Source organism: Oxyura jamaicensis, chromosome 3 (assembly GCF_011077185.1).
Source record: "Oxyura jamaicensis isolate SHBP4307 breed ruddy duck chromosome 3, BPBGC_Ojam_1.0, whole genome shotgun sequence".
In the NCBI taxonomy this organism is placed as follows: Eukaryota; Metazoa; Chordata; class Aves; order Anseriformes; family Anatidae; genus Oxyura; species Oxyura jamaicensis.
Window position 1 is genome coordinate 14,137,769 of NC_048895.1, and position 11,079 is coordinate 14,148,847.

Below are 11,079 nucleotides of genomic sequence, written 5' to 3' on the forward strand. Positions count from 1 at the left end.
TCTGGGGTGGTGGCAATCCTGCAGGTGCAAATGGAGAGGAAGTCTTCTCCTCTGCCCTGCCTCGTCTTCCCTTATCAGGGTGATTGAAGTTTTCAGAGGATTGAATAACTCAGTGGTTTACTTCTGCTGCTGGAAATGAAGATCTCTACCCAGCTGAAGCTTTCACATGCAAACATTTACTCAAACTAACTCCTATCATTTGGCTCCGTATAAACACGGTGCAATCTGCATCTCACTGTTATGCAAGAGCATAATGAGATGTGGCCACCTCTAAAGCCTGGGCTCGATACTGACTCTTACAGAGGGTGCCACGCTGCTAACAGAGCGCTAACACACCTGCAGCCCCCCGGGCTGCCCGCTGCCAAGGGAGAGGTCTCTGCCCACAAGCAGCGCGCTGCCCCTGGCCGTGCCCAGAGGCTGTGTCTGCCTGCACATCTGTGACCTGCCTGTGTGCAGGTCAGTGACACCAGCCTGGGAGAGGGGAGCGTGCACGCACACATCAAATGCCAGCATGATGAAATGATTTTCCACAGAAGTTTTAAAGTTTTTTTGTTTGTTTGTTTGTTTTTTCCACCTGTCCTGGACCTTTCTATGTACCTGGGGGTTCGGGTCCCTTTGGTGGCCTTTCTGAATGGCTCCTTGGCCCAGCAAAGCCACCACAAAGACTTATCCACGTGCCCGGACTCTAGTTCCCAAACCTCTTGTCCTAGAAAAAGAGGAATTGCTCCAGCTGTCACTGCAATGTCCGTCAAACAGAAATAATCACTGAACCAGTAGGGCCTCCCCCCAGGGCACGGAGCTGTTCTGCTCTGCTGATACAAACAGCGAGGCACTTGGCTCAAGAAAAGGAGAGCCCAGTGGTGCCCACACGATGGGTGATACCACGCTTCAGTCCACGCTGCTGGTGCTTTTTCAGCATAAAAAGGTCACGTTACCAGAGCCAACTTGGGATGAAAGTATTCCACCATCACAGGAGCACCAGCATCAATTTAGAGTCTCGCTTGGAAAAAAGGCTGAGTAGACGTTTTATTATTTAATGTAGTGCAGTGAGACTGATTGCTTGGTGTGCTGCCCTTGGAGCTTACCTGATCTTTCACATCGCAAGCTAACTCCTCCTCTCCAGGGCCAAGCATCACCGGGTGGTACTGATTTGAGTAAAGCGGAGCAGCTTTACACCCGGGGAGGGCATTTTGCATTGAGCCCTGTGCAGGCAGACCTGGCTCCTGGTTGTTTGGAGGGCTGAATGTGATTGCCCCGGTGTACAAAGGGTGCTAATTATGCAGCAGAGTTTATTTGCATCCTTCACAGCTACGTGACTGGGGCTCTGCTGGGCGAGATTTACAGGTCCCACAAGGAGGCGGGTGGTTCATTCCCAGGGTTTCACATGGTTTCTTCCAGTGCAGGTCCAGACTAGCTGCAGGAGAGATGAGTTTTGCTTAAAAGAGGGATTCTGCTGTGAGTTCCCATGGCACAAAAAAAGCTGAGGTGCAGCTCACCACAGCCCACCCTGCCCCACTTGGCTTCCCCCCGAAGTGAGAGATTTGGGCTGTCGTGGGCTTCTTCACCAAGGACACGGGTAGCAAAGCCCAAGCCTCAAAAATGTGGTAGTCGTCAGCAGGAGCTGGTGTGAGACCCCGTGGTGGCAGCGCCTGGGTCTCTGGGGATCAGAGCTTCTTCCACCAGCACCGTGGGCTTAGGAGGGGAAAGGGCTGGCTCCCATGTTCTACTCTGAGCCAGGCTTGGGTCTGGGGCACAATCCTTAACACAGCGATGAAACTGCCTGGATTCAACCTCTGGCATCAAATCAAAGCTCAGGGCTGAGTCTAGACGTGAAGCACCAGACAGCTCTGCCATCTGCATTTCCACATTCAGGCCAACCTAGGCTGAGCCTAGGACACAAAGCAGAATGTGCTGCTTAAATCAGCATGGATTAACGTCTGCACTTAATTAGAATGAAGCTACTCTCAGTAAAAACTAGATTACTCTCTAGAAAAATGGTGCTTGGTCTTTCTCCAAGCCCCTTTCAATGTATCTGAGCAGGGGGCCTGCACCACAGCCATGGGAAACTGCCATGAAACAGGCAGTCGAGTTTTAGCAGTAGCCAGAGGATGGGGTGAAAGCAAGGTCCTGTTGCCTTTGGCTTTATGCCAGGCTGACGCAGAGGTTGTCCTGCCCCAAAACTCCTCTGTAACGCAGGAGAGAGTGGGGAGGGCAGAGCATGGGCAAGGCACAGTCACAGGGGCTGGTACCTGTGGGCCCCAGTCCTGCTCCCTGGCTTGCTCCAACACCAACAAAGTGCACATGTCCTTGCAGAAGAGCACTGTGCAAGTTTTTGTGTTTTTTTTTTTTTTTTTTGCTGTGGACTGCTCTTTGAGAGTGTGTCTGGGACCTCCAAGAAGACAACTTTTCCAGAAGTAAAATGGACTCAGGCACTGTCCTCGCTCTGTGCACCAGGTCAGCCACAAAAGGCCAGTGTGACAGCGGCTTTGAGGTAGTTTGACAAAAGAAGGCTCCGATGGCTTAGCACAGAAAAAAAAAAAAAAATAGTTTTGGAAATAATAGTCAGGGGGATGTCATCTACTTTAAGCAGATAAATAACGTCAGCTGGGGAGAAAGAGAATTACAGAGATAAAGCATTTTACTCCTTACCTGGTTCTCCCCACCTCGGGTAAATGCAGCCTGGCTGTAGTGGAGGGTTAGCTGCCCAAACTCACATTTGTTGGAGATCCCAGGATTAAGTTACAATCACTTGATCTCAGCTTAAACAGTGGATGAGCACCACAAAGGATAGCTTAAAACATTTGGAAAGGTGTTAAAAGAAAAGCAAGCAGGATTAAACAGCAAAATAGCTGTGTTAAGCCAGAACGCCTCCCTGGATCACACGAAAGCGGGCTCCGAAGAACCTGCCAGCAGAGACAGATGAGCACACGACGTGCCGCAGCTTTGCAGCACTTGGGCGGTGAGCAGCGCACCGTAAAGGAAAAGCAGGGCGGCCTGCTGTTGGGGCAGGTGAGCTGCGTGTGTGGCACGAGTGATCTGCCCCACGGCAGCCTCCAGGATGGAGCAGAAGGGACCGCAGGGAACCCGGCCTGTGACTCCTGTCTGCTTTGTGAGCGTCGTTCCTCCACCACCCCAACACTGTTCTGTGCCTGTCAGAGCAGGATTAGGGGGCACAACACAAGTGAGGGATAACTCGAGCTTCCTTCATGCCATCCAGTCATCCCCCACTGTCTCCATTTCCCATCTAACCTCTGAGCTCAAAACAAGAACTCACCCTGCCCTGCGCCACTTTGTTGCTCTCGTGTTGAGCTGCTCTCCCTCACCCTCAGGGGAGCACGGCCACCTGCCAAATACCCGTATTAGGAAGAAAATACCCAGCAAAAATAGGCTAACTAGCTGTGAATGCGTGCTAGAGGAAGGCAACCTTGAGGCAGCAAGGCACGGCCGCTCCCCAGCTTTGCTCTGGGAGCTTTCCCTGTGCCACCAGCCCGGCCTCTCCCTGGACCTGGCCTCCATTTCCTAGAACAAATCATCACAGCTCCCTCGAGACACCGCTTGTTTGCAGCCGACACGGATCATCCCTAGCCCTTTCTACAGGGTTCCCGGTGTCCTCCACGTGCCTTTTTCAGCTACTTTGTTCTGCAGCATCTTTGAAATCATTTGCACAGGGCTGCTACCCAGTCCCAGGTGGGGAGCAGCGCCCAAAATTGGTGACTCGAGAGTGTGATAGTGGCCCAGCCCCTGTGTGCTGGTAAGCACTGAGTGGGGAGGCTCATCCCCACCCAGAGAGGTTTGTGTCAGGTGGCTCCAGCCCCAGCTTTTGCTTCACCACAGCTTTACGAGATGCAGAGAGCAGCTCCCTGCTGCAAGCATCGCGATGCTGGGTTTGCAAATAGGTCGTGCCATTGTGAGCCTGGTGCGTCCCTCACCAAAACGCACTTGGCGATGGGGAACCCCAGGGCAGCAGCGAGGACGGGCCCGAGCATGGGATGCCCCAAAGCATATAACTGCTTTTCCTGCTTCTTGCCCGGGGTACGGCAGTCCTGCAAAGCACAGCCTGTTTTCCAGGCAGCTCCACCACCAGCTGCAGCCACCTGGCAGGCACAGCGGCCCCGGACGATTATTTAACAGCGGATTGTATAACAGACGTTACATTTCTGTCCCTGACCTCAGCCCTGGGACATCTCCCACCCGGAAAACTTCCAGTCTAATCTTTCAGACCTGGGGGGGAGCAGCCTTGGGCATCTGACACCATCCCTCAGATGATCGAGGGGGACCGGCTGGCTCTGGGCTGCCTGGCACACCCCAGATGCATGGCAGGGAGGAGAGGAGGGAACTTAACACCCCACCACAGGCCCAGGGGTGGAGACTGCTGGTTTAGACCCACCTCATCCTGCAATCAATGAAAACCAAGTTCTCCTAAAACCTTATTTGAACAGATGCAGCAAGGAGCTTGTTTCTGAGCTTGGCTTCAGCCTGTCCCAGCTCTTGGTGTCTGCGGGCAGCTCCCCGCAGGATGAGCGTGCAGCAGCCAGGCGGATGGAGAGAAGCCACCAGGGCCACCAGGCTGGTCAAGGCCAGGAGTCACCACCTGCAGGGAGCAGTGAAGATGTCTGGCTCGGTTAGTGGAAGGAGAGGGGCTCGGGAGGATTTAGCAAGAGTCCGTGGTTCTTTGGGAGGCAGGTACAAGGAGGATGGGGCCAATCTTCCCAAGAGGTCAAGACAGTATAACATGAGGTGACAGGCAGAGATTGCAGCCCGGCTGGTTCAGGCAGGGCATTAGGAAAACTTCCCCAGCAGGGTGACACAGCCCTGGGACATGTGCCCAGGGAGGAGGGGTCTCCATCCTTGACATTTTCAAGCCCTAGCTCCCCAAAGCCCCCACTGCTTTGCCCCAGCCCTGGCGATAGGCCTGCTCTAAGGGTGGGCTGGATGAGAGACGTCAACAGCCCCCTTCCCACCAGCACTGCTATCAGTATATGATAGAGCAGGTGGCAAATGTACACCAACTGAGGTGAAAACAGCCTCCTGCCTTCAGCCATACATGCTAACTTATATCAAACACTGTCCATACAACCTCCAAAGTCATACCTGCTCAGGGATGCAGCCCACAGAGGGGTTTGCAGCAGCCGGAGCTTGAGGTTGCAATTTACAGCAAAACAGACCCAGAAAAAAAAAAAAAAAAAAAAGGTTCAAAAGGCAAAGTCTGTTACATAAAATCCATGACTCTTTCCATAGCTGGGCAAGGGAGCCAGCTGCTGCAATGTAATTAAGTCCAGCCATTAATCAAGGGGCCTAAAAGGCACGATGCTGTCTGAGGAGCAGGGCACTGCACTACCGAGCCTGAGGTCTGCGCCTGTCAGCTCTAGGAGATGCCTTAGAGGTAGGCAGCACAAACCATCTGTGCTTTCAAAGAAGTGTGGTGGTTCTTTAACCCAGGAAACATTTTGGCTGTTCCAAAGCCAAACTGCCCTCTCCCCTTGGGTTAAGTCTCAGCTGGAGGAAGCAGCAGCGCCTTGCTAGGAGGGGTTTGATTGTGCAGAGCTGGTTTGTTTCATTTACAGGCTGCAGGGAACTGCTCTGGGGCTGGTCCTTGGATCTCGTGTACACACCTGGTGCTCTGCATGGCGAGAAGGTTCAGCAAGTCACAGCTGTCAGAGGGGTCCTGGCACGGGGAAGGTGCAGGACCCGTGCCTCACCCCAGCCAGCAGGACAAATGTCACCGTGTTCAGCGCCTGGCCTGACCCCCTGGAGACGGGCCTGCTGGCAGCTTCCCTTCCCCTTTCTGCTCACTCCTGCCCCCAGCAAGGCAGCTCCAAAGCACCAGGGCACCTTGCGCAAGAGGCAACGCAGAGCCTGGAAGCAGAGGACTGCACTAGAAATGCCAAACTGAGCTTCCCTCCCCCAGGAGTTACAAAATCCATGGCTAAGGTTAAGCACCGTGAAAGATCTCTGGACTGGGGCTGCCTCTTAAGGAGCACGTGCCCTGGCCTGCAAGGAAGGAGCACGGGCAAAAGGAAAACAGAATAAAACAACAAATAAAGCAAATCCAGAAGGAAAGGAGAGCAGGGGAGAGACCAGGCTGAAGGCAGGGAGGGTGATGGCACAACCGGACCAAGGTGCTCAAGTATTCACCGCGTTACATCGTTGCTGCATGACTAACACCATTCACCTTCTGAAACCTGTCTGAAGCCAGTTTCTGTTACCTTTAACGAGGACAGAAACCAAAAAGAAGGCAGACACCTTCCCAGAATAACCAACGTGGGTTATGCCACACCCAGTTGTTTTCTTTTGGCCATACGCTACCTGTCTCCAACGTTGCAGCTGGCCCTGGTCTTTGCCAGGAGCGAAGGCAGCACAAAGGAAACCACGGAAGGGGCCAGAGCTCGACAGCAAACAGCTGCTGAGACCAAGCCTTGGCCAGGCTCCTGCCGTGACCCAAGGCAGCCTCCAGCAGCATTCATATTCCTCCCTCACCAGCCTCTCCCTCCTACAGCCCGTCGAGATGATGCAGCCTAATGCCTCCTCGCTAAACCTCTTTGCATTTATTTAACAAATACTCTTCTGAGGTCCCACGCATCCGGTCACTGGATCTTTTTCCATTCTGTCCCCCCGTGGAAGCGAACCCACTTGTCTTGCATTTGTTCTTCCTAAGGCAGGCTGATGTTTAGCCACTTTCACTGAAGCATCAAGGGCGTTTGCACACGTCTGGAAGCGTATCAGCTCCCTCAAGGAGAAGGGATGAAACATCCTCCCTCGCCTGGTAGATTAAATTGCTTACACAAGTGGAATCAAATCCAGGTTTCTGGGTTATCTAGTGGAGCTCTTTTGCAATGCTGCTTTTTAGGAGAGGGGTTGCAGAGACGTCTTCGCTCATGCCCCGGAGCTGGCAAGGCTGCAGCAGAGATTCAGACGTAGAGTTTTCCAACACAGATGTTTCTGGATAACCCAGGGAGGATTCCCAGGGTGAGGATGGGTTTCTGCAGGAACAACTGCACACACCACCCTCTCCAAAGCACAGCCGTGATCAGCAATGCGTGGGCTTGCTGCCCTTGGCACACTCCTGCAGTCTCTCTCTTCGCTCACAGATGTCTCGGCAAACTGCCCTGCACGAGCCAGAGTGGCTGTCCTGGCAAATAACAGAGTCCTGACTCGAGCAGCTGGGAGTTCCTGCACACATCTAGCTTCGTACATCCCTGTGGTGATACAGCACAGGTACTACAGACGAGCATCCTGTGACCTCGAGCAGGCTACGAGCACAAAGCAAAGGCAGCGTAAAAGCTACCCACGACAGGGCTTGAGGAAGATGTTACCATCCCCAGCCCAGCCACCAGCCTTTGGCTGCAGACCCCTGCCCACAGCTGAAGTTCTGGGGAGAGGTGGATGCACGTTCCCTGGCACTGAACTTGGAGCAAAGGGACTTGAATTCCTTGCTGCCACCTGCTGTCCCCTGCCAGCAGGGCAGTGCCCTGCCCCACTGCCCTCCATGAGGCACCAGAGACCCCGAAGCCTGGCCTGTAGACCCAGAGACACAGGAACGGGACCTTTCCTTCCTAATCCTCCTGGTCACATGCTCCAGAAGTGCATTTGATGGAGTTGTCAGGTTTGAATCTTGTGTCAAGATTGGCACAAAGGTTGCCAGACCCAAAAGAGGTATTTAATTTGCAATTCCTCAGGCAAAGGAGCCTGAGAAGATGCCGTATGTGCATATGTAATTCAGAAGCAACTTCCAGTCATGTAGATGGCATGAGCTGGGCTGTGCCTAGCACATAGGGAAGCCAGAACTATATACTGAAAGCCATTTTCATATTTTATTAAATATGGTGTCATTTATTTGTAGGTAGAACTAGAGGTCCTGAAAAGAGCCAGGAAAGGGATGAGAGGCACAAGTCCATAATGAGAGGCCCGTAGAGAAGTAGCCACAAAAATGTCATTGTGGCAACAGCCCCCCCGTCCTTCACTGCCCTCCCTTACTCACTTTTACCAGGCTCCTGGCAGAAATCAGCAAGTCCTCACCCACACAGCCCATGCAGGGACAGGTTTAGGCTGCGCCTGCTCCCCACACCAGAACGACCAGTCAGTCCAGTAGCATTTCCTGAGGTGCCCTGGGCCTCCCTGACCCGAGATAATTGTACTGCCAGGAGGGCAAGCAGCCTGGCTGTGCCTGTGAGGACCAGCGCACTCATGAAGGTCCAGCAAGCTGCACAGGCATGCTGAAGGGGCGAGCTGCTTCTTCACTAGCAAACCAGGGAGAACTGGCAGGAAAACTAGAGGGACGCCAAAGACCTTGGGACTCCTGTTTTCAAGCCAGGTGAGCCCAAAGCTGGCTAAAAAACACAATGAAAGACATTCAATTTTACAGCAGTCAGTGCTCCAGCCACGCATCTGATCAAAACCCAACTGGCTTTGCTCCAAAATCTTCTTTCCAGCGCAACAGCACAGACGTGTGTGGCTGTTGTGCACTGACTGCTGGCACAACCAGGAGCCAGAGGCATGATGGCATTTCTCTTGGTCAGCTCCCTGCTAGCAGGGCAGATAAGAGCAGTGGTTCCCAGGCGAATGCAGTATCAGCCTCTTGGAAACCCACCATTTCCTTAGATCTCAGCAGCAAAACATGCTCTGCCCTTGGAAGGGACACAAAGCAAACACATTTGTTATCAGCTTGGTGTCGGCGTTGCACGGCCCCAGCTACAAAGCTGGCTCAGGGTTAGTGGTGGTGTTTTGCTAAATAGACTCCTCGCAGAGCTGCAAGGACAGGCGTGGACAAGTTCCTGCGCTACTGGTGAATCTAGGAGCTCTGGGCCGATTGTTGTTATGGCTTTGCTGCGCCCTTTTTGGCTCATGAGCTAACCATCTGGCTGGCAGGCCTCAGCCCAGCCCTGGCACATGACTCAAAGCAGGCATGGAAGAGGCTGACACTGTTGGGAACACTGATTTTCATGGTGCTTAATAGGAACCCAGCCGATACAGGGGTACAGGCAGCCATACTATGACTGAGGAAATGGGAAACATTAACACCTGAAGAGGGGAATAAGAGAAGTAGCCCAAGTGCTTGCAAAATGGCTTAGAAGCAGCTTTGCCTGGTTAGTGACTGTTTCCAAAGCAGTTTACAGAATAGACCCTCACGAATATTGGTCAGCTGTGAGCAGTGTCAGTAATACATCTCCTGCCAAGGCTGCTGTGATAGAGTGCTACAAGCAAGCAGCAACTGTCCCCTTGGAAGACAAAGCCTGACCCCACCCACATACCAGAGATGAAGTCATGCCATCAGGGTTCCTGCTCTCTGCTCAGTGTGAAAGGTTTATCCTTACCGGGATGCTCACCAGAAAGGTCCACAAGGGAGAGTTCCTGGAAAGCTCGGTCTGTTTTCAGCAGTGAGAAATGGAGGTTGTGCTGGCGGTCTCAGGACCAGTGCCACTGCTCACTCTCTGCCAGTCTAAAAAAATAAAGTTAGCTTTTACTGTCCCTGCATACCCGAATATGCCTGCTCTATTTCCTAAGAAGTTTCAGAATATGGAGAAAGCAAAGACAGATGAACAATCTTCGCTTGAAAGCTCGTTTTTGGTTTTGTTTGTTTGTTTGTTTGTTTTTGTAATGACATGGTCATCAAGGACACAGATGTTGGAGGTAAGAGCTGGGGCAGCTGAATGCAACACTCGAGCATAAATAGTGTGTTATGGCCTATGCTAGAAAAGCCATGGAGTCACACTTAACTGTGAACTTGGGGTCCGTATCCCGAAAGACACGGGGAAGTATTATCACCTCATTTGTCTTCATGGAGGGGAACTCATCCTTTCGAGTGTTAGGGTAGGTTTTCATTATTATTAGATACAAGCTTTGGCTGATAAAAGCAAGACTAGAGAGTATATTATTCTGAAATGCTTTGAAATAAATCAGTAGCACAGTCCTAACCTGAAATCCTGTCGTTAGTTCTTATTGCTTCATATTAAGAAAAAAAACACCACACACAAAAAGGAAGCGTTAGAGGCACAACAAAAGTCTTCAAAAAAGGCAGACAACTTTAGCAACAAAAAGATGAAAAAACAGCACAGAACTATTGGGCAAGATGAACATACTTAAGTATAACTAAAATATTCTGGTTTGAGCTATATCCTCAGAGCTCAATAATTGTTTTTTAACAATTTCTGCCTTAAACTAGTGAAGAGTTTCAGGTGACCATGTTTCAGACAGCAGCTACCCAGTAACTTCAAGACAGATTACCCAGGTCAGTGTCTGACCAGGCTGTTTCTCAGTCTTCTGAAGCCTCTGGTGAGGGCGCTTATCTGGAGCTCACTGATTTAATCTGATTTAGCAGTTCCAGTGCTGTGGTTAACGGAAGAGAAAATAGAAGCATAATCTATATTACATTCAAATCCCTGCCATCAGCACTGTAAAATTAAAAAGGCCAGAAGTTTACACTTAGATTATAGGGAAATATCAACTAACATGACTTGTACTTCCTAAAACATCCAAAGCCTGCTGTTTTAAAAGCCTATGGGAGAGAAAATGAGTCCCATAGAGAGGCATTTTAGTAAGCAAGCACCCCAACTAATAACTTCTAGGGGCTTAATTGATTGCTACCCACTTCAATTTGAATGGAGCACAAATATTTGCAACCTAATTTTCTTATTAGTTTAAAGAAGGATGAGCTCACTAATGGAGAGAGGAAACTGTGGCAGGAGTAAATAAACAGGTAACGGCTTACATGAAATTAAATAATTACATCTTATACTCTGCAGCAACTGCTAACCTCAGCCATCCCCCATGCTACAAACCCAGTGTAGTGTTATGTTCTGAATCCTGCTGTATGGCCCCTGCCAGGACCAATTTATACTCCTGGATGCTTTGGAAAAGAGGGTTAATTATCTTGCTTTTTTTAAATGTACCACATAGCTGCTGGCTCCCTGTCACATTTCTGCAGTACTCATTCCCTTGCGTGAAGGCCCATTCAGGCTGCAGCTGCTCTACAAACACCAGAGAAGGAAAAAGTCAAATAAATCATGCCAGAAATTAAGACCTCACATCAGCAGCTGCAACATTCAGAAGGAAGAGCAGAGAACCTATCTAAATTAATGCGTG